The sequence below is a fragment of the Eptesicus fuscus genome, chromosome 8 (assembly GCF_027574615.1).
Source record: "Eptesicus fuscus isolate TK198812 chromosome 8, DD_ASM_mEF_20220401, whole genome shotgun sequence".
NCBI lineage: Eukaryota > Metazoa > Chordata > Mammalia > Chiroptera > Vespertilionidae > Eptesicus > Eptesicus fuscus.
In genome coordinates this window covers 5390507-5415772 of record NC_072480.1, presented here as the reverse complement: position 1 = coordinate 5415772, position 25266 = coordinate 5390507, and the positions used below count along the sequence as shown (strand labels likewise).

General features: G+C 43.0%; 1 protein-coding gene and 2 pseudogenes across 2 annotated transcripts in view; 1 reads left to right on the top strand and 2 right to left on the bottom strand.

Moving 5' to 3' along the window:
* The window catches only part of LOC129150064 (etoposide-induced protein 2.4 homolog), a 51648-nt pseudogene extending 49385 nt beyond the window's left edge, over positions 1-2263 (bottom strand).
* NBEA (neurobeachin) overlaps positions 1-25266 on the top strand; it is an 896160-nt gene that overhangs the window by 70175 nt on the left and 800719 nt on the right. The window lies entirely within an intron of this gene.
* LOC129150063 (60S ribosomal protein L28-like) lies at positions 4956-5355 on the bottom strand (annotated as a pseudogene).

The window sequence follows — 25266 nt, the reverse complement described above, 5'->3', positions numbered from 1 at the left end:
TCTGTTATCTGAATATACCATTCACCTACTGAAGGACTTCTTGATTGCTTTGCAGTTTTGACAGTTATGAATAAAGCTACTATAAATGTCCTGGTGCATATTTTTGTGTGGACATGAATTTTTGTCTCCTTTTAAGTAAATACCAGGTGTCACAATGCTGGATTCTATGGTATATTTAGTTTTGAAAAAAATCCACTAAATTGTCTTCCAAAGTGGCTGTGCCATTTTGCATTCCCAGCAGCAAGGAATGAGAGTTCTTGTTGCTCCACTTCTGCACTAGCATTTGGAATTGTCAGTGTTCTGAAGTTTGGTCATTCTAGTAGGTGTGTAGTGGTATCTCATTGTTGTTTTAATTTGCATTTCCTTGATGTGGAATATCTTCTCATAAGCTTATTTATAATTTGTATATCTTCTTCAATGAAGTGTCTGTTAAGGTCTTTAGTATTTCTTTTTTTACAATTTATTGTTTTTCTAGAGTTTACAATAGGCATTATTAAGTATAATTTTTTACCTTCAAATAATATACCACTTCAGGTATGGAATTAGAACCTTTTAAAAGTGCACTTATATTTTCCCTTTCCTGTTCTTTGTACTCTTGTTATCATTGTTTTTACTTCTACATGTGTTATAAATCTCTTAATGTGCTGTTCTTATTTTTGCATTAAATAGTTTTATTTAAAAGGGTTTTTAAAAATAAGAAAAAACATCTTTTGTATTTAACAACAGACTTAACAGTTCTGGCATTCTTCAATTTTTTTGTGGCATTTCAAATTTCCATATGATAACATTTTCCTTCTGCTGGAAGAAGTAACTTTAACATTTCTTGTAGTGAAGTATGCAGGCAATTAGTTCTCTCAGTTTTTATTTATCTGCAGAAGACTATTTTGTTTTCATTTATGAAATAGATTTCTAAGGTTTTTTTTTTTTTGCTTAGGGTTTGCTTTATTTTTTTTTTACATTTTGAATTTATTGGGGTGACATTTATTAATAACTTTATATAGGTTTCAAGTGTACAACTCTACAATTTTAGGATTTCCTTAGGGTTTTCATTGTTAGGCTATGGGTTAGAATTTAAAAGCATTTTGTAGTTTAGCAAGTAGCACTTCTAATTTTTAATTCTTTTTACATGTCAGTTGGCTGAGAGCAACTAGTTAACTTTTATCTGTTTGTTATACTCATATAAAACAGTTATAAATGTGGTTTATACTGCATGTTATTTAAAAATACACTTTAAAGAAGGCACTTATTATTTGAAGTTGCTCCCTTTATTTTCTCCATCCTTCCCTAAAGTTTTTTGGATTGTATTTGTAATAGTATTTATTATACTCTTGAGTATAGTTATTTCTACACTATGGAAAGAGTGTCAATATTAATTACCTGTAGAGAGTACTGGTGTGAAGGAAATAGGAAATAAACAAGTAATTTTTAATTTTTATTGCTTTAGTTTGTTAGCTGGCTTCAGTATCATTAACTTTTATTATATTCATGTCTGAATTATAGAGTATTTTTTTGTGATTTACTAAACACTTATCTAAAAGTTCTTTATTTTCATGCTAACATTTAACAGCCAATTTTGAAGGTTTGATGACTGGTGAAGGTACATCTTTATGTCTTGGGTGTGCTTTTTCTGGTATAGATATACTTCTTAATTCTTTATGATATCGTTAAGATAAGACACATTCTGATGATGACTAGCTTTTGGAGCTTGCCAACTTAATTTACGCCAACTTCAATTTCCTTGTTTGGGATAGTCATTTCATAGAGTCATGAGAATTATGTGAAGCTATCTATATATGTAAATTACTCAGCACATACTAAATGTTTATAAAATAATGGTTTTTAGTGATGTTTCCACCTTTTTCTTTGTAAAATTGCTGATAGATATAGCTTTATCTTGAAAATAATTTTTTTAGAAATTAATAATTGAAAAGTCTTATAATTTAGATTATATCAATGTTGTCTCTTGTTATAGGCTGATACACTTAATACCTGTGGCATTAAATGCTTTCAGCCAAAGTGTCCCAGTTGTGGGGATATTCCGAGTTCTGTGAAACAAAAGGCATTCTTTGCATGTGTCTTTTAGGGAGCTGTCAGATAGTTGATCCCCACAAACAAAGCTCTTTGAGAATAAGGACCCTACTGCTTCTTGTGGTACTAGTAACCCACACGAGTACAGGCTGTTGTCCTCACGATTGTCGTCAGTGATGATGGGACAATGCTTTTTCGCACAAAACAGTAGCTTCTCTTCACCAAGTCTTCCCATGATTGTTGTATATTTTTTACTTGATTCCAGAATTCTTCAAAAGTTCATTCTGACATTTTTTGCCAGCTCATTAGTTTTTTACGGAGTACATAGCCCTGGAATTGCCCATTCTGCCATTTTTTGGTGATATCACTCCCAGGATTCTTTTTCGAAGGAAGATGTTGTAAACTGATTTCACTTCAAAATAGTTAGAAACTGGAAGTGGAAATATATTTAAGACTGATTTTAACAACTACAAATTGTGCGTGGTATGTTTAATGTCTTAGTTAATAATACAAACCTCAATTTTACCTGTGGAACCTTACATATTTTCCATGTAATAGTAAACAATGTAAGGCAACTGAGAGGTATAAAAAGCAATGAGAAAACAGTTTCTTTTGCTTTGTGATAATCTCTGAGCATTAAAAATGTTAAGTGGCAATAAGTGTAATTCATTTCTGAAGGAGAAAAGTAGAGTACAGTAGAAAAGCTGGCTTACAACGTGGTGATTGACTATGAATTAGTGAAGCCTTCCAACCAGCCTACTTTTATCCTCCATGTTCTCCCATCTTGCCATCTTCCATTTAAAATATTGAATACTTTACATGGGCCTGGAAGTGTGCTAATGATACAGATATAGAGAATAGTTAGAAATGGTCCTTACCTCTACAATGCTTATTGCAATGTGGGGGTTAGAAAGAAATTTCTAAGCATCTAGGTATCATGTAATGTCTGTTCTGATGTGGATGGCTCATATGGGAGTGCAGAGAAAGGGCATTTTTGTGGTTACTGGGAAGGCTTTCTGGATTAAGTGATATCTAAACTGAGGTTTGGAGGTTTAATGGAAGTTAACAAATTTAAGAGTTGGGAGAGAACTCTATATCATGACTAGTTAATACCATAAATGAAGAATTTTAAATGACGTGACCGATGGCATAACAGCAGTGTTCCTTATGACAGTAGGTATGAAATGGGAAGTAGAGGAAACTGAATCTGGGATGTTAAATTGGGGCATTAAAAGTAATGTTTAGAATTGAGAGTTTATCCAGAAGAGTAAAATACAAAAAACTCCAGCTGGTTGATAATTGTCCAGTTTGATCTAATTAATGCACATTGAATTATCTCATACTAGAGGTCTGGTGCATAGATTCGTGCACCAGTGGGGCCCTTTGCACCAGTGCACAATCAGGGCTGGGGAGGGACCACAGGAGGGCTCCAGGGTGTGTCCGGCCCATCTTGCCCAGTCCCAATTGGCCCAACCCCAGCAGCAAGCTAACCTACTGGTCAGAGTGTCTACCCCTGGTGGTCAATGTGCATCATAATGAGTAGTCGAACCTTCAAGTGAATAGTCGGACACTTAGCATATTAGGCTTTTATTATATAGGACTAGAGGCCTGGTGCATGGATTCGTGCAGCGGTAGGGTCCCTCGGCCTGGCCTGCGCCCTCTCACAATCCGGGATCCCTCGGGGGATATCAGACTGCTGGTTTCGGCCCGATCCCCGCAGACCAGGCCAAGGGACCCCACTGTTGCACAAATCCGTGTAGCGGGCCTCTGGTATGCATATAAGATATTTGGTTAATCTCTTCCCGCCCTCCCGCCTCTCACCTTTCCTCTGCGATTCATCAGTCTGTTCTATATTTCCATGCATGTGCATTGAGCGTCTGCCCCATGGTGGTCAGCGCGCGTCATAGCTACCAGTCAAACGGTCAAACAGTTGCTTAGGCTTTGGTATATATAGGTGATCTTAACTAATAACTAAGATTTCAAAATAAAGTTATTTAAAGACTATATATTAAAGTGTGAATGATACCTAAATTGCTAGTAATTATAAACCGTAGTACTTTCAGAAAATAATATATTTCCAAGTAAGCATTTTATACTCCAAATTTTTACGCAGTATTAAAAATGTTTATTCAAGTCCATTTGGCATGAAATATATTAGTTTCAGGTGCACAACATGTTGATTCCACATTTTTTACTTTACTGTGTGATAATCAAAATTAGTTTAGTAACCATCTGTCACTGTGCTAAGTCATCAGATATTAACATATTCTTTGTGCTATACACTATATCCCCATGGATTAATCTATATTAATAAAAAGGTAATATGCTAATTAGACCATGAAGCCTTCTGGACGTCCTTCTGGATAAAGCCATGGTGGCGGGGCCAAGGCAGAGGCAGTTAGGGGCGGTCAGGCCAGGAGGGGAGGGCATTTGGGGGTGAGCAGGCTGGCAGGGGGGTGTGGTTGGGAGCAAGCAGGCCAGCATGTAGAGTGGTTAGGGGCAATCAAGCAGGCAGGCAGGTGAGCAGTTAGGAGCCAGCCGTCCCAGATTGTGAGGGGGTTGTGTGGAATCGGGCCTAAACTGGCAGTCGGACATCCCTTGAGGGGTCCCAGATTAGAGAGGATGCAGGCTGGGCTGAGAAATACCCCCCCTCCCTGCACAAATTTCCTGCACCGGGCCACTGGAGATTTGTACCTCTTAATCAGCTTTACCTTTTCTCCCATTTCCTCCACCCTCTTCCCCTCTGGCAACTAGTTTGTTCTTTGTTTCTGTAGTTTTGTTTGTTCTTCCTTTTTTTTTATGATTTCTCATGTAATATACTTTCTCTGTCTTGTTTCACTTAGCATAATACACTCTAGGTCCATCCAGTGTTGTCACAGTAGGCAATATTTCTTTTCTTTTTTTTTGAGGAAACTTGGCTGATATATTTATTGCTTTGGGGTGACAGGGTGCTCAAGAGCTCTTGGTGGGGAGGGCCACTTCCTCTTCACCTTCATAGGCTTCTGGCTGCTTAGGATGGCGCTGGGTCTGTGGTTGGCAGCCCTGCTCAGATCCAGGCCATACTTGTTCTTGTGGACCATGTACTGGATTCTGCTCCTAGGCCTTCTTGTTGATGGTGGTCCACACATAGGATGTGGCAGGCTTTTACTGCCCAGATCTCTGCTTCATGATGACTACCACATCTTTGCCATAGGGCACCACTCCACATCCATTGTAGCGAAAGCAGTTGTGGGCCTTAAGGTTATTGGGTTCCATAAGTCTGCTGTTCCTCTTGATTAAGAAGCTGAAGCGGTTCTGTACGATCACCCATTGCAGGTGGGCAGACATGGCATGGCAGCTCTTCATGATGCCACAGCCAGAGACTGAAAGCAAAATTTCATAGTCCTTATTGCTTGAATAATATTCCATTATATACATATGCCACATCTTCTTTAATTCATTACCCATTCATCTATGTATGGACACAGCTAGGTTTCTTCTATATCTTAGCTATTATAAATAACTGGAGGCCCAGTGCATGAATTCGTGCACCAGTGGGGTCCCTCAGCCTGGCCTGCGGGATTGGGCTGAAACTGGCTCGCCGACATCCCCTGAGGGGTCCCGGATTGTGAGAGGGCGCCGGCCAGGCCGAGGGACCCCACTGGTGCACGATAGGGGTCAGGGAGGGATGCGGGAGGTTGGCCAGCCGTGGCGGGACCGTGGGCGGACTCCAGGGCGTGTCTGGCCCGTCTTGCTCAGTTCCGATTGGCCAGACCCCAGCAGCAAGCTAACCTACCAGTCGAGGTGTCTGCCCCCTGGTGGTCAGTGCACATCATAACCAATGGTTGAGCAGCCTTAGCATATCATTAGCATGTTATGCTTTGATTGGTTGAACAGACGACTGGACACTTAGCATATTAGGCTTTTATTATATAGGATTATTACATGCTTTAATGAACATAGGGGTTGCACATTTCTTTTCGAATAAGTGTTTTGGTTTTCTTTGGATAAATACCCAGAAGAGCAATTTCTGGGTTATATCGCAGGTCTATTTTTAATTTTTTGAAGAACCTCCATGCTATTTTCCATAGTGGCTGTACCAGTTTACAGTCCTACCAACAGTGCATTTTCTCCACATCTTTAATAACACATCTTATTTGTTGATTGACATTTTGATGATAGCCATTCTGACAGGTGGTATGTCTTGTGGTTTTGATTTACACAACCTACTAAATGGGAGAAGATATTCACAAATGATATATTAGATAAGGGGTTAATATTCAAAAATAAATAAGGAACTCATACAACTCTACATCATAAAAACCATACTGTGCCCTGGCCCTAGTAGCTCAGTTGGTTGGGTGTTGTCCCCTGCACCAAAAGGTTGCTGGGTTCGATTCCTGGTCAAAGTCACATGCCTGGGTTGCAGGATCAATCCCCTGTAGGGGGCGTGCAGAAGGTAGCTGATGGATGTTGTACTCTCACATCAATGTTTATCTCTCACTCTCCCTCCCTCTCTTTCTAAAAATCAATAAACTATTTTAAAAAAACTATCTCATAATCTGATAATTAAAAATGGGCAGAAAAAATATTGGCAGAAATTTCTCCAAAGGTTATATACAACTAGGGGCCCAGTGCACAAATTTGTGCACCCTGAAAGAACTGTGGGGTTCGGTGGGCACGGGGGCAGGTCTCGGCCCATCCTCTGCGCCCCCACCTGGCCCCTCCCGCCACAGCTCCTGGTCCCCTGTCTTCCTGAAGCCCTGCTCCTGCTGCTGCCGCTCCCACGTGCTGACAGCGCAGGTCCTGATCACACCCGCTTATGGAGCAATTGTGGCCGGCGCTGTCAGTGGGTGTGAGCAGTGGCTGCTGCCCCGATCACCCCTCAGGAGCAGGAGGAGGTGGAGAAGCCCCCAGGGGCGATTGGGGCTGGCAGCCGCTGCTTGCACCTGCTGATGGCCCCGAGCGATTATGGCTGGTGCTGGGCTCCGGCAGCAGGGGCAAGTGGTGGCTCCGACGCTGGCAGCAGGTGTAAGTGCTGGGCAGGACCACAGCACGCTGGAGCAAAGAGTTTTTAGTAACCACCAGAGGCTTGCCCTGATGACAGCGACCAGTATCCCATCTTGGTCTGGCGCCCCCACTCACCTGCTCCATCATCCCTCCACGGCTGATGCCTGCCATGTTCCGCACGTGTCCCCTGGTGGTCAGTGCACGTCGTAGCGACCACTTGTTCTGCCATTTGTTTTATTTGCATATTACGGTTTTATATATATAGATAATTTTTATGCTTTCATGTAAATAAAAGGATTTCATTAAAAAGGCTTAGCTATGTCATTTTATATAAATTCAGTTATGATTACTTCTTGAGTTAGAAGCAATTCTTGAGTTGTGCATCACTTTTGTGTGGCAATACCGTTTATAATTTTAAGAAGGCCTTGAGGAGAAGAGCACCCTTAACAGTGCAAATAGACTATCACAATGATACATTCAGATTTAGAGGAAGTTTCATTTGTTTTATAAATATTTTTATACTATGGTTACAGTGATTTTAGCTTTTATTTAATAAGCATTTTTATACTGTTTGTGTCACTATCTTTGCTTTTAAAAATCTTTTCTTTTTGCCTGGCATGACTTAGTGATTGAGCTTTGACCTATGAACCAGGAAGTCAAGGTTCGATTCCTGGTCAGGGTACATGCTGGGGTTGTGGGCTTGATCCCTAGTAGGGGGCATGCAGGAGGCAACTGATCAGTGATTCTCGTCATTGATGTTTCCATGTCTCTCTCACTTTTCTTCTCTGAAATCAATAAAAAATATTTAAAAAATTTTTAAATGTTTTCTTATTTTAGTATTTTTGCTAATTTTTTTTAAAAAAATAAGTGAGCCTTCAGTTTTCTACTTTCTTGATGAAATAACTTAAATAAATTGGCTGTTTTTCCTTATTGTGATTTACTACTTCTGGATGTTACATTTCTTATCCACAGAAAACATTTTGTCTTTCCTCATTTTATCCCACACCCTGTTTATAAAACACTGATTTTTTTCATTGCGCTATAACTTATCTGAAATGTATTTTTTAAGTTTACCCTCCTTGACTTTGTAGCAAGGTGTTTAGGTGTGCTTTCTAGTCTAGATTAGAATCTTGGATCTGCCATTTACTTATGTGTGACCTAGGTCATGCACTTCACCTCATTTATCTATAGTTTCTTTCTATGAGGTCAATTATGTCTTTTTCTTATAGGTTTATTAGAGAATTGTTTCCATGATAAAGGCCAATTGTTTCTACTTTTTTTTTTATGCTTTAGTTGATAAGTATTGAACTACTTGTTAGAAGTGGGGAATAAGTATTTCCCTAATCTTGGAATGATAGTTTCATAAGCATTAACCACATTAACACTAATATATTAGAAGTTATAATAAAGGTTTAAAAGACTATCAGAAAACATAGGCCCAGCCGAAACCGGTTTGGCTCAGTGGATAGAGCGTCAGCCTGCGGACTGAAGGGTCCCGGGTTTGATTCCGGTCAAGGGCACGTATCTTGGTTGTGGGCACATCCCCACTAGGGGGCGTGCAGGAGGCAGCTGATCGATGTTTATCTCTCATCGATGTTTCTAACTCTATCTCCCTTCCTCTCTGTAAAAAATCAATAAAATATAAAAAAAGAAAAAAAAAAAAGAAAACGTAGGCCCATTCTACATTATCCACAATAAATGTTTTTAGAGCTGCTGGCAGTTTAATCCGAGAGCCTTAACTGAACTCTTTTGTTATTAAATGATATATCTAAAAGGGGATTTTTTTTTTTTAATGTGAAAGATGGAACCTTAGGCTTCACATATCAGAGCCTGATTGTTGGAATTACACATATTAATTGTTAATTCCTTTAAAAGCAAACTATTATTTTTCAGCTGAGTCCATCTCTGCTATTTTACACATTTCATAATGGTTTTTTGTTACTTCTGATTCTACTAAAGAACAAAGAGCTCATTTAGAAATTAGTCTAAAAAAATTCTTCAATGTTCTTCCAATTTATTTTATACTAACTTGATACATTTATTCAGTGGCTTAAATCTTGGTTGTCTGCTTCTGTTACTTCCATCAGTAAGTATCCATGTAATTGTTTTTCAAACCTTTGCATTCTCCATATGGTCCATTCTAGAGAACCTCTTCTAAGTTACTAATCACTGGTCTGCAAGGTTCAAAATTGTGACCCAGATCAATTGGGCATATAATTAATAAATAAATAAGCAGTTCTTCAGTAAGACTATGGCCTGGCAAAAATGATATTGAATTGGTTTTCATAGATCTACTAGGTAACCTTAATTAAATGCTAATTATATGCCCAACTTTGTTCTTAACTGCTTATAACCCAGTTACTTTATTCAATCCTCACAATAATCCTATTACATAGGAACTTTTATTCCCATATATTGTTGATGAAGTTACTGAGATTCAGAGAAGTAGTATTATTAACATCACACTTTAAGTGAGTGTTGCAGCTAAAATCTAAATCTAGGAAGTCTGAATTCAGAGCCAAACTCTTAATCAGCTATTATTGTGAATAAACCAGAACTAGTAAGAATAGTTGAATTTGTTTCATACATAGAAGTAAAACTGGCCTTTAACCAGAGAGAACATCTAGGTTGGCTAAAGAAGTTAACATAAGGACTAGTTTCTTATAAAGTTGAATTTTGGAGCTATTACAGAGAAAAATATATGGAGTACAATATATTAAAAATTGAGGATATTTTTGTTTTCAAATTCTAGAAGATTTAAAAAATATTCTTAAGTGAGCTTTTTATTGCTTGTATGGACTTGTACGCAGACAGACTTACTGGATTTTGATCTTGTGGCCATTTGCAAGTTAATTAAACTTTCTGTGCCTGTGATTACTTATCTGTAAAAGGAAAACAAATATAGTTTCTCATAAGTTGTAATGAGAATTACATTACTTAATACTGTATATATAAACCACTTAGAATAGCACTTAATGGCATGTAGGGTTAGGTAATGATATTCTTATTGTTTATCCCATTTATGTCATACCATATAGCCATTCATCCGTATTAATAAATACATTTCATTGATGGAAAATTAATTCTACTTTTTGAATTTCATTTCCAGTTCCTATCTGTCCCTAATCTTAATTCTCCATTGCTTCCTCTTTGTCAACTACTCACAATTTGTATCTTCTTTTATGCTTTATGTAATTCTAGAGGCCCAGTGCACAAAATTTGTGTACTCGGGGCCAGGGAGTTGTACCTCGGCCTGACCTGTGCCCTCTTGCAGTCAGGGAGCCCTCGGGGAATGTCTGACTGACGGCTTAGGTCTGCTCCTCCTGGGGAGCGGGCCTAAGCAGGCAGTCGGACATCCTTAGCGCTCCCGCAGAGGCGGGAGAGGCTCCCGCTACCGCCGCTGTGTTTGCCAGCCATGAGCCCGACTTCTGGCTGAGCGGCGCTCCCCCTGGTGGTCAGTGCGCGTCATAGCGACCGGTCCTTCCACTGTTCAGTCAGTTTGCATATTAGCCTTTTATTATATAGGATGTAAGACAACCTCAACCTTTTTTGGAATTAGGTATAGTATGCACACTATCCTATATAACAAAAAGGTAACATGCAAATTGATCATCACGCCCTTGCACAAGATGGCCGCCCCCATGTGGTCACAAGATGGCTGCCACGATGGCTGGCAGGGGAGGGCAGTTGTGGGTGACCAGGACAGCAGGGGAGGGCCGTTAGGGGCGATCAGGCCAGCAGGGCAGGGCATTTGGGGGTGACCGGGCCTGCAGGGGAGGGAGGGCAGTTGGGGGGACCAGGCCCACAGGGGAGGGCAGTTAGGAGTGACCAGGCCGGCAGGGGAGGGGGGAGTTAGGGCTGACTGGGCCAGCAAGGGAGGGCAGTTGGGGATGACTGGGCCTGCAGGGGAGGGAGGGCAGTTTGGGGGGACCTGGCCTGCAGGGGAGGGCAGTTAGGAGTGACCAGGCCGGCAGAGGAGGGGAGTTAGGGCTGACCAGGCCAGCAGGGGAGGGCAGTTGGGAGTGACTGGGCCGGCACGGGAGGACAGTTGCGGGGTGATTGGGCCGGTAGGGGAGCAGTTAGGTGTCATTCAGGCTGTCAGGAAGAAGTGGTTAGGGGCAATCAGTCAGGCAGGCAGGCAAGCGGTTAGGAGCCAGCAGCCCCGGACTGTGAGAGGGATGTCCGACTGCTGGTTTAGGTCTGGTGGGATCGGGCCTAAACCGGGAGTCAGACATCCCCCGAGGGGTCCTTGATTGGAGAGAGTGCAGGCAGGGCTGAGGGACACCCTTCCCCCCCAGCACCTCCCCTGCCCCCCTCCAGTGCACTGGGTCTCTAGAATATGTATATACATCTTTATTCTTGGAATTTAGCACTATTGGTTAATGGGCTTTTTCTTGTCCACAGATATACCTCCTAGTTCCTAGAAGAGTAAGTCCCAATCTTTAATAAATAAAGTATTTGTTGTATGAATGGGTGAATAAATAACTTCAAAACTGTTAGGCATTTTATATATGGCTAATATTTTTTAAATTGTTGTCAATATTACATATGTGTCCCCCATTTTCCTCCTTTTTGCCCCCCCGTCCACCTAACCCCTGCCCCACTCCAGGCCTTCCACACACTATTGTCTGTATTTATGGGTTATGCATATATGCATATTTGATCTTTGTTTTATCTCTTCCCATCCCTCCCTCCACCTCCCCACTGATATCTGTTCTGTTCCAAGCATCCATACCTCTGGACCTATTTTGTTTTTCAGTTTATTTTGTTTATTAGATTCCACATATAAGTGAGATCATGTGATATTTGTATTTCTCTAACTGGCTTATTTCACTTAGCGTTATAGTTTCCAGGTTCATTCATGCTGTCTCAAAGGGTAAGAGCTCCGTCTGTTCTGCAGCTTTCTTTATCCAGTCATCTAGTGAGGGACATTTGGACCGTTTCCAGATGTTAGCAATTGTAAATAGCGCTGCTATGAATGTAGAGGTGCATATATTCTTTCTGATTGGTGTTTTGGAATTTTTAGGATATGATCCCTGAAGTGTGGTATTGTTGGGTAAAATGGCAGTTCCATTTTTAATGGTTTTAGGAACCTCCGTACTGTTTTCCACAGTGGCTGCACCAGTCTACATTCCCATGTACTAGGGTTCCCTTTTCTCCACATCCTCACCAGCACATATCATTTGTTGATTTGCTGATGGTAGCCATTCTGACATATGTGAGATGGTACCTCATTGTCGTTTTGATTTGTATCTCTTGGATGATTAGTGACATGGAGCATTTTTTCATATGACTAGTGGTCATCTGTATGTCTTTTTTGGAGAAGTGTCTATTCAGGCCCTTTGTCCTTTTTTTTAAAAAATATATTTTACTAATTTTTTACAGAGAGAAAGGGAAAGGGATAGGGAGTTAGAAATATCGATCTATCAGCTGCCTCTTGCACATTCCCTACTGGGTATGTGCCTGCAACCAAGGTACATGCCCTTGACCAGAATTGAACCTGGGACCCTTGAGTCCGCAGGCCGACGCTCTATCCACTGAGCCAAACTAGTTAGGGCCCTTTGTCCTTTTTTAAAATTAGATTATTTGTCTTCCTTTTGTTGAGTTGGATGTGTTCTTTCTATATTTTGGAAATTAGCCCCTTATCCGATGTATTATTGTTGAATACGTTCTCTCATACAATAGGTTTCCTTTATATTTTGTTGATTTTTTTTTCTGTGCAGAATCTTTTTAGTTTGATGTAGTCCCATTTGTTTATATTTCCAGTGTTTCCCTTGCATAGGAGATGTATCAGTAAAAATAATGCTACATGAGATGTGTGAGATTTTACTGCCTATGTTTTCTTTTTTGGGTTTTTATGGTTTTGCAACTTATAGTTAAGTCCTTTATCCATTTTGAGTTTATTCTTGTGTATGATTTAAGTTGATGATTTAGTTTCATTTTTTGCATGTATTTGTCCACTTTTCCCAACACCATTTATTTCAGAGATTATCTTTAATCCATTGTGTGCTCTTACCTCCTTTGTTAAATATTAATTGACCATATTAGCTTAGGTCAATTTTGGGGGTCTCTGTTCTGTTCCATTGATATATATGCCTGTTCTTATGCCAGTACCAGGCTGTTTTGATTACAGTGGCTTTGTAGTATAGTTTGATATCCAATATTGTGGTCCTTCCAACTTTGTTCTTCTTTCTCAGGAGTGCTGAGGCTATTTTTTGGTTCCATATAAATTTTTGGAACATTTGTTCTACATCTGTGAAATATGCTCTTGGTATTTTAATAGGGTTTGTGTTGAATCTGTAGATTGCTTTGATGCTAATGCATCCAATTCATGAACACAGTATAGGCTTCCACTTGTTTTTATCTTTTTCTATTTTCTTTTTTAATGTACTATACAAGTAGTTTTCTGAGAACAGATTTTTTACCTCCTTGTTTGGTTTATTCCTAGGGATCCTATTTTTATTTTTTTTAGTTTCTCTTTCTGAGAATTCATTATCTATATATCTTATCTAATAATAGACAAATATGCAAATTGACCACACCTCCGACACACCCACAAGCCATGCCCACCATCCAATCAGAGCGAGTATGCAAATTAACCCAAACCAAGATGGCTACAGCCACAGAGAGCAAGGTTTCCTAGGTAACAGAGGAAGCCAAGCTTTCCCATAGCCATTGCAGGCCTAAGCCTCCATTCAAGCTACAAAGTTTCAATTATAGAAGGTAAACAAATTCAAACAAATGGCGGCAGAATAGAGCTTGAGAGAGCAGGCCAGGGTTGCTGCTGGCAACAGGGGAAGCAAAGCTTTCCACACACCCTGGCCGGGCCCACCCACTTAAGGCAACAAAGTTTCAATTATAACCCCAACACAAATGGCTTCAGGCCTCGAGGGAGCCCCAGGCTTGGCTCTGCTCCAGGCTACAAAGTTTCAATTGTAGAAGGAAAATAAATTTCAGATACCAGGGCCTCCGCTTGCGTTGCCAGGGGGTGTGGCTCGCCTGCAAACCACCACAGGCCCTCACTCAGACCGCCCCATGCCCCAAGGGAACTCCACCCTGATCAGGGACACCCTTCAGGGTAAACCAGCTGGCCCCCACCCCTGCCCCAGGCCTCTATCCTATCTAATAAAAGAGTAATATGCAGATTGCTCATCACTGCAACATACAATATAGCTGCCCCCATGTGGTCAAAGATCCTGCCCCCATGTGGACACAGGATGGCCACCACAAGATGGCCAGCAGGAGAGGGCAGTTGGGAGGCACCCGGCCTGCAAGGGAGGGCAGTTGGAGGTGATCAACCCTGCAGGAGAGGGCAGTTAGGGGTAACCAGGCCGGCAGAGGAGGGAAGTTGGGGGCAAACAGGCTGGCAGCAGAGTGGTTAGGGGGTGATAGGCTGGCAGGCAGAAGCGGTTAGGGGCAATCAGGAAGGCAGGCAGGCAAGTAGTTGGGAGCCAGCAGTCCTCGATCGTGAGAGGGATGTCCGACGTTTAGGCCCGATCCCAGGGATCGGGCCTAAACGGGCAGTCGGACATCCCTTGAGGGGTCTCAGATTGGAGAGGGTACAGGCTGGGCTGAGGGACAACCCCCCTTTGTGCACGAATTTCGTGCACCGGGCCTCTAGTATATATATAAAAAGGCAGTGACCGTGACGACCAAAATGATCGTTCGACCAGTCACCATGCGGTGCTAGCATAGATGCAGAGACACAGGTAAAGTCTATGAGTGAACTAAGAATGAACAAGACAAATGCTTGCCTTCATGGAGCTCACACTGTAAGGTTAGATCAGGGATGAGAATTCAAAATTGCCACCAGCACAGACCTGAGGTGCCACTTCTCAGTGCGGCCAGAGATACACCCACTAGCGGACTGGGGGGGTGACTGAAGGGCTGGTGCCGACGTGAAGGCAGGGCCGTTCTGGATTTCCCAGAGGAGCCAATGGCTGTGTAGGAGGCAGAGCTTCTGACACTGACTGGCATAGAAACCGACCAATCAGAACCAAATCTGGGTGAACTGTGAGGAGCCAATGGCTGCCTAGGAGGTGGAGCTTTTGACGCTGACTGGCATAGAAACTGACCAATCAGAACCAAATCTGGTGAACTGTGAAGAGCCAGTGGCTGCCTAGGAGGCGGAGCATTTGACGCTGACTGGCATAGAAACTGATCATTCAGAACCTAATCTGGGTGAACTGCGAAAGCAGAACCTCAGGTGGGGGCTGAGGAGGGATTTTAAGGGCAACAGCTGTTTGGTGTAAGGTGTAAGAAAGCGCTTCAACTTTTTAATAACCAGTTTGGCAGTGTAGTGCATATGGCTGCCTATTAGTCCAGATATAGAGGTTATGTATTTTTCTCTGCCAAGAGCATCTCCTCCTGCTGAAAAAGGCTTCCCCCCATGTAAGCAATCCTATCCTATTTAATCTATACTAATAAAAGGGTAATATGCTAACTATACCGGGTCGACTGGCCATCTTCTGGACATCCGACATCCTTTAGGACAAAGCCATGGTGGTGGGGGCCAAGGCAGAGGCAGTTAGGGGCTATCAGGCCAGCAGGGGAGGGCAGTTGGGGGCAAACTGGCCTGGATGGGAGGGTAGTTGGGGGCGGCCAGGCCTGCAGGGGAGGGTAGCTGGGGGCAATCAGGCCACCCGGAGAGGGCAGTTGGAGGCAACCAGGCCGGCAGGGGAGGGCAGTTGGGGGCATTAGGCAGGCAGGGAGGTGAGTGGTTAGGAGACAATGGTCTTGGATTGCAAGGGGTTTGTCTGACTGACTGCTGGTTTAGGTGGGATCAGGCCTAAATCAGCAGTCAGACATCCCTCGAGGGGTCCCAGATTGGAGACAGTGCAGGCCGGCCTGAGGGACAACCCCCCGCCCCATGTATCAATTTCGTGCACCGGGCCTCTAGTTGATATACACTGAGTGGCCAGATTATTATGATCTCTGAATGCATGATAATCTGGCCACTCAGTATATATCGTATATAATAAAAGGCTAATATGCAAATTTTCCCCTTGACCAGGAGTTCGACCATCATGCAGGCTGGCCAACTGCCCATGTCCCCTCCTCCTGGACAGGCTGGCCGGACCCCACCCATGCGCGAATTCATGCACCGGGCTGGGCCTCTAATACACACACACACACACACACACACACACACACACACACACACACACTGAGTGGCCAGATTATTATGCGTTCAGAGATCATAATAATCTGGCCACTCAGTATATAAAATGTCGTTGATTTCTGGATGTTAGTTTTTTATCATGATGTCTTGCCAAATTTATTTATTAAACCTAATAGCTGTTTTGGTGGAGTTTTTAGTGTTTTCTCTTTAAAATATTATGTTTCATTTCTAATTTAGATGACTTTCATTTCTTCTTTTCTGATTGCTGTGTCTAGGACTTCCAATACTATGCTGAATAAGAGTGGTGAAAGAGAAATACCTGTCTTGTTCCTGATCTTAAAGAAAATGCTTTTAGTTTTTCCTCATTCAGTGTGATATTGACTGGAGGTGTATGGCCCTTATTATGTTGAAGTATGATCCCTCTATTCCCACTTTTCTGAGATTTTTTTTATCATAAATGAGCACTAGATTTTTTAAATGTTTTTTCTGTCTATTGATGTGATTGTGTGATTTGTCTCCTTCATTTTGTTTACATGATGTATTATGTTTATTGATTTACAAATATTGAACCAACCTTGCATCCCAGGCATAAATCCCACTTGGTCATGGTGTGTGATCTTATTAATGTATTGTTGGATCTAATTTGCTAATATTTTGTTGAGGATTTTAACATCTATGTTCATCAACGATATTGGTGTATAATTTTCTTTCTTTGCAGTGTCTTTAATTGGTGTTGGCATTCGGATCATTCTGGTCTCATAAAAAAAGCTTGGAAGCCTTTCATCCTCTTGAAATGTTTGGAATAGGTTGACGTGGATAGTTGTTAATTCTTTGAATGTTTGGTAAAATTTGTTTGTGAAGCAATCTAATCCAGGACTTATGTTTGCTGGCAGTTTTTTGACCAATTCTTTAATTTCATTAGCTGTTACTATCCTATTCAGGTTTTCTGATTCTTCCTGTTTCAGTTTTGAAAGACTGTATGTTTCTTGGAATTTGTCAATTGTACTCAGGTTGTTGGCATACAGTTGTTCAAAGTAGTTTCTTACAATTCTTTGTATTTCTGTGATACTAGTTGTTGCTTTGCCTCTTTCATTTCTGATTTTATTTATTTGGATACTCTCTCTTTGTTTCTTGGTAAGTCTGGTTAAAAGTATATCAATGTTGTTTATCTTTTCATAAAATCAACTCTTGGTTTCATTGATCTTTTGTACTATTTTTTTTTGTCTCTATTTTCATTTATTTCCTCTCTGATCTTTATTATTTCCTTACTTCTGCTTATTCGGGTCTTTTCCTGTTGTTTTCTTTTTAATTATTTTAGTAGTTGGGTTAGATTTTGTATTTGAGCTTTTTCTTGTTTCTTGCAGTATGCCTGTGGTGCTATGAACTTTCCTCTCATGACTGCCTTCTCTGTGTCCCTTAGGTTTTGGTTTGTTGTATGTTCATTTTCATTTGTTTCCAGGAAGTTTTTTATTTCTTTCTTGATCTCATTGGTAATCCATTTATTGTTTAATAACTTGCTATTTTGCCTCCATGTATTTGAATGTTTTTGAGTTTTTTTACTCTAGTTGATTTCTAGTTTCATGCCATTGTGATTTGAGAATATATGATTGATATGGTTTCAGTCTTCTTGAATTTCTCAAGACTTATTTTGTGTCCTAACATGTAGTCTATCTTTGAGAATGACCCATGTGCTTTTGGGAAGGAAGTATATTCTGCCATTTTATGATGAAACTAGAGGCCTGGTGCATGAAATTCATGCATGGGGGGTGTATGTCCCTCAGCCCAGTCTGCACCCTCTCCTATCTGGGACCCTTCTAGGGATGTCTGACTGTCCGTTTAGGCCTGATCCCGGGAGGATCGGGGCTAAACGGGCAGTCAGACATCCCTCTCATAATCCAGGACTGCTGGCTTCCAACTGCTCGCCTGCCTGCCTTCCTGATTGCCCCTAACTGCTTCTGTCTGCCAGCTTGATCACCCCCTAACCACTCACCTGCCAGCCTGATTGATGCCTAACTGCTCCCCTGCCAGCCTGTTTGCCCCTAACTGCCCTTCCCTGCAGGCCTGGTCATCCCTAACTGCCCTCCCTTGCAGGCCTGGTCACCCCTAACTGCCCTCCCCTGCAGGCCTGGTCCCCCCCAACTGCTCTCCCCTGCAGGCCTGGGTCCCCCCCCAAATGCCCTTCCCTGCAGGCCTGGTCGCCCCCATCTTCCCTCCTCTGTTGGCCTGGTCACCCCTAACTGCCCTCCCCTGCAGGCTAGATCGCCCCCAACTGCCCTCCCTTGCAGGCCTGGTCCCTCCCAACTGCCCTCCCGTGCTGGCCATCTTGTGGTGGCCATCTTTGACCACATGGGGGTGGCCATCTTGTGTGTTGGAGTGACAATAAATTTGCATATTACTCTTTTATTAGATAGGATGTCCTATAAACATCAATTAAATCTATCTGATCCAATGTGTCTTTTAAGGTCGCTGTTTCATTGTTGAGTTTTGGTTTGGAATATCTATCTAGTGATGTTAGTGGGTGTTAAAGTCTCCTAGCACTCCTGTATTGCTATCGATCTCTCACTTAAAGTTTTCCAAGAGCTTTTAAATATTTAGTTGTTCCTGTGTTTGGTGTGTATATGTTTATAAGGGTTATATTTTCTTGTTGGAATGATTCCTTTAGTATTATGTAGTGATCTTCTTTGTCTTGTGTTATTGTCTTTGTTTTAAAGTGTATTTTGTTAGATTCGACTATTGCTACTCTAGCTTTTTTTCTCTTTGCATTTGCATAGAATATTTTTTTCCATCCTTTCACTTTTATTCTGTGTGAATCTTGTCTTCTGAGGTGGGTTTCTTTTAGAATATGTATGGTTCATGTTTTCTTATTTATTCAGGTACCTTATATATTTTGATTGGAGCATTTAGTTGATTTACATTTATGGTTTTTATTGATAGGTCCATATTTATTGCCCCTTTTCTTATGTCTATACTAGGGGCCCGGTGCACGAAATTTGTGCACTGGGAAGGGGTCCCTCAGCCCAGCCTGCCCCCTGTCACATACTGGGAGCCATCAGGGGATGTCCTACTGATGGCTTAAGCCCACCTCCCCATTGGGAGCGGACCTAAGCCGCAGTCTGGCTTCCCTTTGCTTGAGGTGACCGGGCTGATCAGGGGAAGGCACCTGCCCCATCACCCCTCTGCTGCAACCACTGCCAATCACCGCAGCCACCCAGGTATTTTCAACACAGACCTCAGTCCCTTCACCATGAAAAAATGACAACTTTCTTTAAGCATTTTCAAGATGTGTCTTTCATAGAATATGACATTTCTTTATTTTTCTTTTTATCCTCACCTGAGGATATGTTTCCATTGATTTTTTCCTTTCCCTCTGATCCCAAGCCAAAAGCCTCCTCCCCAGGTTTAGGCTTGGGAAGGGGTCCCCCCCACCTCTGATCTCAGGCTCTGCCCCTTCTTAAGCCTAAAGCCTCCACCCCAGGCTTTAGGCTTGGGAAGGGGTCCCTCCCCCCTTCGATCACAGGCTCAGCCCCTACCCAAGCCTAAAGACTCCACCCCAGGTTTAGGCTTAGGAAGGGGCTCCCCCCCAGCACTTCCCCAAGCCTAAAGCCTCCGCCCCAGGGTTTATGCTTGGAAAGGGGTCTCTCCTCACCCCCTGCACCTCCGATAATAGGCTTGGCCACTTCCTAAACCTAAAGCCTCCACCCCAGGCTTTAGGCTTGGGAAGGGGTCCCACCCCTCCTCCGGCACCTCTGATCATAGGCTCGGCCACTTCCTAAGCCTAAAGCCTCCGCCCCAGGTTTAGGTTTGGGAAGGAGTTCCCCCTCCCACACCTCCAATCGCAGGCTCGGCCCCTTCCCAAGCCTAAAGCCTCTGCCCCAAGTTTAGGCTTGGGAAGGGGTTTCCCACCGGTACCTCCGATTGCAGGCTCGGCCCCTTCCCAAGCCTAAAGCCTCCGCCCCAGGCTTTAGGCTTGGGAAGGAGTCATCCGCCTCACCCCCCACCTGGAACCTCCGATCGCAGGCTCGGCCCATTCCCACGCCTAAAGCCTCTGCCCCAGGCTTTAGGCTTGGGAAAGGGACCCCTGTCCCTCCGATCGCAGGCTCGGCCCCTTCCCAAGCCTAAAGCCTCTGTTTGATCCTGCCTGGGAGTGACCTGGGTGCCGAGGAGGTTCCCCGGACCCAGGTATGTATGCAAATTAACTGCCATCTTGGTTGGGTTAATTTGCATACTCACCCTGATTGGGTGGTTGGCATGGCTTGGGCGTAGCGAAGGTGCGGTCAATTTGCATATTACTCTTTTATTAGGTAGGATTCCTTTCTCTTGGTTTCTTCTTAAAGCATTGCCTTTAACATTTTTTTGGAATGCTTGTTTGGTGTTAATGTGCTCTTTTAGCCTTTTTTGTTGTTTTTGTCTGAGAAGCTCTTTCAACATCAATTTTAAATGATAGCCTTGCTGGATAGTGTAGTCTTGGGTTCAGGTCCTTGGTTTTCATTACTTTGAATACTTCATTCCAATCCCTTCTGGCCTGAAGTGTTTCTGTTGAGAAGTCAGCTGACAGCCTCATGGGGACTCACTTGTAGGTAACTGTTTCTATCTTTAACCTTTTGCACTCAGATGTCGAGTGTGACTCGACACGGTTAGCATCGGTAGCAGCTCTTTTTATACTCTTTGAATGTATCAATAATTTGAAATATAAAAAAAATCCAAATAAATAAGTTTGTATGAAAAGAAACTCCAGATTTTTATTCTATTGCCGCGCTTTGTAAAATCTGGGGTATTTAAAAAAAATTAAATCCCGAGTAGAATAAAGGAATCGAGAAAAAAGCAAGCGAGTGCAAAGGGTTAAGATTCCCTCTTTGTTTTTAACTTTTGCCATTTTAATTATGATGTGTCTCGGTGTGGGTCTCCTTGGGTTCCTCTTGATGGGGACTCTCTCTGCTTCCTGTACTTGGGTGACTTTTTCCATTAGCAGGTTAGGGAAGTTTTCTGCTTCCTTCAAACTGGCTGTCTGCTCCTTGCTCCACCTGGTAACTTTATTGATACCGGAATAGTCAAGGGTCGTGTCTCATGGAATCAAAGAATGAAACTGAGGACCAGAAAAGGTCACACAAGGCAGAGATTTATTTTAAACAAACATAGGCTCTCCACTCGGGAAGGGGATTCAAATGGGTTGCCGTTGAAGCATTCTGCTCTTCCCTTATATCTGCTAAAGGCATGCTCTTTGTCTTTCTGTGCCACTCTCCCATTGGTTCTGGCCTTTTTGCAACATTTTACTTTGCACTTGTAAGAAAAACATCTTCATTTCAAAACATCCTGTTTTTCTGCTATCTATCCTGTTTTTCTGCAAAACATTTTGTGGTTTCATCTAACTCCAGGATTCCTCCTTCTTTTACTCCTTACACTGTGTTTACCTAATTTTGCTTTAACTCCTTTCACTATCATATGGTTATTGTTATGTTTCATGTTGTCCCATAGTTCCCTTAAACTATCCTCCTGTTTATTAATGCTTTTTTCTTTTGGCTCTAATTGGGTGTATGTTTTCTACCTTGTCTTCCAAATTTGACCCTCTCCTTCATTCAACCTGCTTTTGATTTCTTCCCGTTTATTCTTGTTGTTAGATATGGTATTTTTCATTTCCAACTGCTTCTTGTTCATTGTTTCTATTTTCTTTTTCATGCTGTTGTAGTTACCACTATGTTCCTTGTTATTCTGACCAAGTTTCTTGAACATCGTTATAACCTTTACTTTCAAACTCTACTGTATATGTGCTAATTTGCTTGTCACCATTTAATTTAGCTTATTTTCAGGAGATTCCTCCTTTTCTTTAATTTGGGGTTTGTTTCTTAATCATCATTTTCCCTTCCCTTTGCATTTATTTCTATGTATTAAATTGAACAGCTATGCCTCCCAGTCTTCATGGGGATGTCTTATGTTCTGAGGGACCCGATGATGCAGTCTCTTTGATCACCTGAGTTGGATACTTTAGGAATGTCCCTTGTGTAGATTGTTTGAGCTCTCCTGTTGTAAGTGGGTCTTGATTGTTGTTGATTTTCCTGTTCATGGGTGTATTTTCTCTCAGTCTGGCTACCTGTGCATCTCAACTCTGACCACGTTGTGTGAGCAGTTGTGCCAGTGCTGACAGAACAAAACAAAACAAGAAACAATAAAAACATACAGAAGACGCTTACAGCAACAACAAACACAATCACAAATAAAAGAGATTTAGGAAAGAAAAAGGTGAACCAGAATAATAAAAGAAAAGAAATATGAGAACAGAAAAGGGGAAGAAAAGGGAATATGAAAGGAAAGAAGGAAGAGAAAAAATAAGAACAAAGAATAGGAAAAGGAAAACAGTATAAACGAAAAGAGGAAAAAATTATTAAAAGGAAAAAGATGAAGAAAGAAAAAAAGAAAAAATAAGAAAGGGAAAACAAGAGAAAGGAGGAGAAAGAAGAAAAAGTAATAGAGTCATAAAAGGAAGAAAAGTAAGGTATGAAAGAAATAACAAAGCAATAAAGGAGAAAAAATAAAGAAAATAATAAAAAAAAAAAAAAAAGTGAAGTAGCATTCCTCTCAGTAGAGTTCAGTGCTCCCTGGGAGCTCTCTTTGAATTCTGCTCTTATGTTGGCTGAGGCTGTCTGTTTTATCTGGAGGTACTTTGTGGGTTGCCACTATCAGAAGCTGTCCATCTTTGGCTCTCAGCAACCTGCTCGAAGCTTCAAGCGATCCATAGTTTGTGTCTGTCTCCAGAGGGCTTGGCTGCACACAGGAGGGGCCAGTCTGCACTTTAGGTCCAACTTGTTAGCAGCAAGGGGCCCAGGCAAGGGTCAGTAAACATCCCAAGGTTCCTTGGGCTCCAGCTCTGCCCTCCTCCACCTGCTGGTCAACTGTCAGTCTTAGTCACTGAAAAGGCTGTTTCCGAAAGGGCTTTTGGCTGAATTAGTAGTATGTGACCTCTGGGTTTCCCATGATGGGGATTGCCACACCCCAAATCCAGTCACTGACACCGCTGAGACTGTCTAGGCCCATAGGTTTGGCCCCTGCTGCTGCCGCCTCTGCAGGGTCCAGATGCAGGGTGTGGCAAGAAAGATGGGGTGAGCTGTATCCCGAGGGCAGGGTATTTGCCTTTTCCCCTAGCTTTGGCTGCTGGGAGGGGCCTGTGCCTCTTAGGAAAAATAAACTGATGCGGTATTGGTGGTGGTGGTGGGGGGAGACATTAGATCACAGGTTTCCCAGCTGCCACTGTTCCACATCTACCCCAATGCTTCCCACCCCAGCCTCTCCTCAGTCAACTCCAGTCCAAAGCATCCTCCTTCCATCAAAGCCTCAGCTGAGTGGCTGCAAATGAAAATCCTGTGCTCTGAGATTATTTTTGTGTGTGTTTTTTGTTTTTTTAAATGTGGCTTTATCTCTGATAGGCCATAAGCCCCAAGCCTTTCACTGCTAAATATTACGTGGGCCACTGTTCTCAGCTCTGGTGTTCTGGGTAGGGGTGTCCAGCCTAAGGTTCTGGCCTTGATCCTCTCAGGGGAACCCCTCATTCTCAGCCCCTCTTTTGACCCTGCCATTCCTTTCAGTCTCCAGATGGTTTCTGCCCTCCCTTGTTAAATGTCTCCTCTTCAGTCCTCAATTGGTAATGCCAAGTGAATGTTCCCCAGTTTAGTTTTATTTCCAATCTGACTCGAAGGAAGTACAAGAAAGGTCCACCTACTCTGCTGCCATCTTGAAATCCATATATGGCTATTATTATCTTCCAAAATTTCCCAATCTATTGATAAAAATGATATCCAGTTTGTCAGTGTTCTTCTTTAAGAATGGAACATAATTTATGTGGGATTGGTCAGTTGAGATGAGCATCATTATAGTATGTCTTTTACTCTATACTAGTGGCCCGGTGCACGAAATTCATGCACGGGGGGGGGGGGGTCGTGTCCCTCAGCCCGGCCTGCACCCTCTTCAATCTGGGACCCCTTGAAAGATGTCCTACTGCTGGTTTACAGGGATCGGGTCTAAACCGGCAGTCGGACATCACTCTCGCAATCTGGACTGCTGGCTCCTAACCACTCACCTGCCTGATTGCCCCTAACCACTCTGCCTGCTGGCCTGCTTGCCCCCAACTGCCCCCCGTGCCAGCATGCTTGCCCCCCCGCCAGCCTGCTCGCCCTCAACTACCCCTTTGCTGGCCTGCTCACCCTAAACTGCCTCCGCTGCTGTCCTGATACCCCCAACTTACCCCACTGATGGCCTGCTTGCCCCCAACTGGCCCCCCTGCTGGTCTGGTCACCCCAACTGCCCCCCCCCCCTGCCGGCCTTATCACCCCCAATGCCCCCCCCCCCAACAGCCTGATCACCCACAACTGCTGTCCCTTCCTGGCCTGATCACCCACAACTGCCCTCCCCTCTTGATCTCTAACCACCTCTACCTTGGCCTCGCCACCATGGCTTTGTCCAGAAGAATATCCGGAAGGTCCCCTGGAAGGTCTCCCAGTCTAATTAGCATATTACCCTTTTACTAGTATAGAGGCCTGGTGCACGGGGGGTTGGGGGGGTGCCTGGTTTGCCCTGAAGGGTGTCCTGGATCAGGGTGGGAGTTCCCTTGGGGTGTGGGGCAGCCTGGGTGAGGGGCTGATGGCTGTTTGCAGGCTGGCCATGCCCCCCAGCGGGGACTCTTACTCCATGGGGTCGTGGCCAGCCTGGGTAAGGGGCTGAGGGTTGTTTTCAGGCTGGCCACACCCCCTTCAGGGTGGAGTTCCCCACTGGGGTGCCTGACCAGCCTGGGTGAGGGGCTGATGGTTGTTTGCAGGCTGGCCAAGCCCCCCAGTGGGGACCCTCACCCCATGGGGGAGTGGCCAGCCTGGGTAAGTGGCTGAGGGCCATTTTCAAGCTGGCCACGCCCCCTGGTGACCCAGGCTCCCAGCCCCTCCTTGAGCTGATTGGTTGGTGGGCGTAGTGGAGGGACAGTCAATTTGTATGTTTCTCTTTTATTAGCGTAGATGTATTTGTCTATCACTATACTTGAAGTAGCATTTGGCAGGTACAGTAATACTTATGAGTAATTTGGCATAATGCCACATGTCAAATAGGTTGCTGTTAGTTCAACTTTCAACTTTTTAAAGTATTACAAGATAGGT